The sequence below is a fragment of the Cydia strobilella genome, chromosome 3 (assembly GCF_947568885.1).
Source record: "Cydia strobilella chromosome 3, ilCydStro3.1, whole genome shotgun sequence".
Classification (NCBI taxonomy): Eukaryota; Metazoa; Arthropoda; class Insecta; order Lepidoptera; family Tortricidae; genus Cydia; species Cydia strobilella.
The window spans coordinates 20052115-20056662 of record NC_086043.1 but is presented as its reverse complement, the minus strand read 5'-3'; positions in this window follow the sequence as shown (position 1 = coordinate 20056662).

Genomic DNA, 4548 nt, shown 5'->3' with positions numbered 1-4548 from the left:
ACTTTATTTACCCTCTGGGTCAGATGGCAGTCGCTTTCGTAAAAACTAGTTCCTATGTCAATTCTTGGAATTAGTTGCCAAGCGGACCCCAGGATCCCATGAGCCGTGGCAAAAGCCGGAACAACGCCAGGAAGATGATGAACGTTTCTTTAAAAAAATATGTTCCCTGTAGCCCTACTCAAAATTTAAGAGTACTTAAGTATCAAGATTATAGTACAGATGTACACATACCAACACTAACACATATTAAATGAATCTATTTTTTTTAAGTAAATAATTATGTACAATATTGTCAAGGAGGGTAATGTAGCAACTGTATGTATGTATGTAAAAATTATACAACACAACATTAAAATGATACTCACTTCTTCCCGATTTGACGAGCAAACACGGCTTGCCATTACATCGAGCAATCTTATAAGAGCATCATGCTGCCTTGACATGTGATGTAGCAGGCTGTTGGTCGTGGTTTGATACTGTTTGAACTGCTCATCACGTGAGGTTATGAGCCTCACAACCTGCTCATGAAGCCGAGCCGAGCCGAAGCACACACAAATACAAAGATAGTTTGGATATACGGCGTCAAGCTAAATAAAAGTGTGTAATAAAAATGTGTGAATTCTAAGAAATAATCATAATGGCCTGGGTAAACTCTGGAGGTTGATAGTTGATGTTGATGTCGTTGTCTCCGGATGACGACCAAAAGCATCTGGTTGGGTAATACGGGCGGACGGGCATGACGGAAGAGTCATCCTGTTCTGTATTCATCGTCATTCGTCATTACGTCCCTGTAAAAATAGTTATTTGTTATACAAAGGGGCAAAGTTCTTGTTTAACTGCTTTTGCTAATATTGATACCCGAGCCAGCGAAAGACATCGAAATGAAACCACGAGCGTAGCGAGTTCGATAAGTTTGATAAGTGGAATCTTGAGCGTTGCTTCAAGTCAAAGGCTTCGTGCCGTAACAAATTTTACCACCAAGTGAAACACAAGATTTTTCACCACACCAACGCAAGGAAAATACTAACTGAAAAATATCAAACAAAATCAAACCAAAATCATATCCAAATGAACGTTATACTAAACTTGTCATTCAAAATCATCATTTAAAAGTAAATTCTACCGGCTAACATAAGGAAACAACTCAAAATTTGCATCAGATTACTTTGCCTCACCAGTGGATAAAATGCAATTCATGAATTAAATAATCATTTATTTTGCCTCCCATAGAAGTGTTAGTAACAAAAACTTAAATACTAATGTTGTTTAACAGTTAATTACTTAATATGCCACTTTCTCATCAGTCTGCCTATTAGCCAAGGTGACCATTGTTTGTGCTACGACAACGAAATGCTTTGTGTCCCTTTATCACTCTTCCATATGACTGCGGTAGAGAGACAGCGTTTCGTTGTCGTAGCGAAAATGATTGTCTTGGCTAGGCACCCAGAGCAATGTTATATTCAATGCACAGTGCACACAGTGAAAACTGTTTTTTCTACATGTAACGCTTCTTAAAAGCTTAGAGCGCTGGTGGCCTAGAGCGGTAAGAGCTTGTGACTTTCAATCCGGTCGCGGGTTCAAACCCCGGCTCGTAACTGAGTTTTTCGGAATATATGTACCAGTCACTTTTCGGTGAAGGAAAACATCGTGAGGAAACCGGACTAATCCTAATAAGGCCTAATACTTTATTTACCCTCTGGGTCAGATGGCAGTCGCTTTCGTAAAAACTAGTTCCTATGTCAATTCTTGGAATTAGTTGCCAAGCGGACCCCAGGATCCCATGAGCCGTGGCAAAAGCCGGAACAACGCCAGGAAGATGATGAACGTTTCTTTAAAAAAATATGTTCCCTGTAGCCCTACTCAAAATTTAAGAGTACTTAAGTATCAAGATTATAGTACAGATGTACACATACCAACACTAACACATATTAAATGAATCTATTTTTTTTAAGTAAATAATTATGTACAATATTGTCAAGGAGGGTAATGTAGCAACTGTATGTATGTATGTAAAAATTATACAACACAACATTAAAATGATACTCACTTCTTCCCGATTTGACGAGCAAACACGGCTTGCCATTACATCGAGCAATCTTATAAGAGCATCATGCTGCCTTGACATGTGATGTAGCAGGCTGTTGGTCGTGGTTTGATACTGTTTGAACTGCTCATCACGTGAGGTTATGAGCCTCACAACCTGCTCATGAAGCCGAGTGTTGTGGGCTTCATGGGACGTGATGAGCAGTTCCATGTTCCGCGCGACGCGGAGCATAGCCTGCCCCAATGTAGCGTCGTTGGCCGCATGGCGACGCTCTAGGTCCTGGATTGACGCTTCTGCCGTTTCCAGGGCACTAAGGGCAGGGTATGCTGTAATAAAAATAATTAGGTACATAACTCGTACAACTACTAAGGTAGTGGCACTGTGGCACCAATACACAAATGACCAAGCGATGGCCCCAACTTTTTTTTACATGATTCAGCCCATAATCCAACCTAATTAACTACCCTAACCTAATTAACCTACTCCCAATCCTTTAATTACTAAACAACATTTTAGTAATGAATATGCTTGTGCCGCACATTGGTGGCATCCCGCCTTAAAGTTGCTATGTGTGATTGAAAACTAATATATATTAAAAATCCAGCCAAGTGCGAGTCGGACTCGCGCACGAAGGGTTCCGTACTTAAATATTTATTTTATTTAGTTTTTAGTATTAAATTTGTTGTTGTAGCGGCAACAGAGATACATCATCTGTGAAAATTTCAACTGTCTAGATATCACAGTTCATGAGATATAGCCTGGTGACAGACGGACAGACAGACAGATAGACAGTCCACTGTTTAAGTTATAGGGTCCCGTTTTTTACCCTTTGGGTACAGAACCCTAAAAACATAAAAACACGCAATCGTCGACATTCCGAGCTTTTTAAAGTATGTTCTCAAGCTCTGCATACATTTGAGAGTCTGACCGGAAAGAAAAGAGTCATAGAATAGATATATCAATTCCCGTATATAGAGCGCTGCATGCTGATGGGACTGTAGTATAAATAGATACATAATATTAAAGGACAATTTAACACAGATTGAACTAGTTTCACAATAAGTTCAATAATAAGGCTACTAGACGACGATGTATGTATATGAATACTTTTATACATAGAAAACATCCAGAACTCAGGAATAATTCAACTGGGGAACAAATTAAATTATTTTTATGAAATTATTTATTTTTATGGTTTTTTAGATAGTCGCACTACTGTATATAAATTTTAAACTAAAATAGATATCAGACACTAAATAAAAAGTGACCAAGTCCACCGGTAGCCGAGGCGGGAATCGAACCCACGTCTTCAGCTTTTATTATATTATTAACACACACATAAATGTCCTAACGGATTCGAACCCGGGACCTCCTGCTTCGTAAGCAACCAATGACTCGATGTCACTACCATCTAGGCTAAATTAAATTCGAGTAAGTATATTCCACGGTATATTCAAACCTAACAATGAAAAAGTTTCAGCAGGTTCTAATTTGATACTTTCCAAATGCATAATCATAATCAATATTTATACGGTAGATAAGATAAGACAGTGTAATGCTATTAACAACTTCCACTAGACTTATATTGACCGGGATATAGACCGTTAGTACCTTTTGTATTTCGGTCAATATAAGTCTAGTGAAACTAACCGTGAATCATTCAAAACTCTTATTAACGAGTTATTTGATATATTAATACATAATATATACACAAAACGCCCGTGCCCCTAGTGCCGGCATTTGGCGAGGTCGCCCATGGGTCCTACTCCCAACTGGGTGCGGCACCTGGGCGGGAGGACTGGGGGGTCTCTTTCGCCAGGCCTGCGCCCGTGCCCCCTAGTGCCGTCTTTTGGCGAGGGCACGCATGGGTCCCACCTGGGTGCGGCACCTGGGCGGGAGGACTGGGGGGACTCCGTCGCCAGGCCTGCACCAGTGCCCCTAGTGCCGGCATTTGGCGAGGCCACCGATAAGTTCCGCCTGGGTGCGGCACCTGGGCCGGTCGATTCTGAGAGGGGCTCCTGGGTTGCCCACGGTGGTCTGGGTCTTGCCGATAAATCTGGAGGTGGCGCACCCGGATCCTCCACGTTTTCTCTTTGGGCCCTTGGCCTGGGTGCTTCGTCGTCTCCCTGTGATAATAAAAGCTTAGTAAAGTAGTAAATGAACACTAAGTACCTAAAAAAATTTTAATTGTAAGAAATTAACTTCACAGCAGTTTAAAATTTCATCAATTTCAACTATATTATATCACTAGCTTTTGCCCGCGACTTCGTCTGCGTGGAGTTAGTAATTTATGTAGCTTATTTTTTATCCAATCTGCTTTATTTCGATTTCCCATACAAACTTCCACCCCCCTTTTCACCCCCTTAAAGGATGACCCCCGGGTCTCAAACTATCTCTATTTTAAATTTCAACAAAATCGGTTCAGCGGTTTAAGCGTGAAGTGGTTATGGTAACAGACTAAACAGACAGACAGAAAGATAGATAGATAGATAGATAGAGAGATT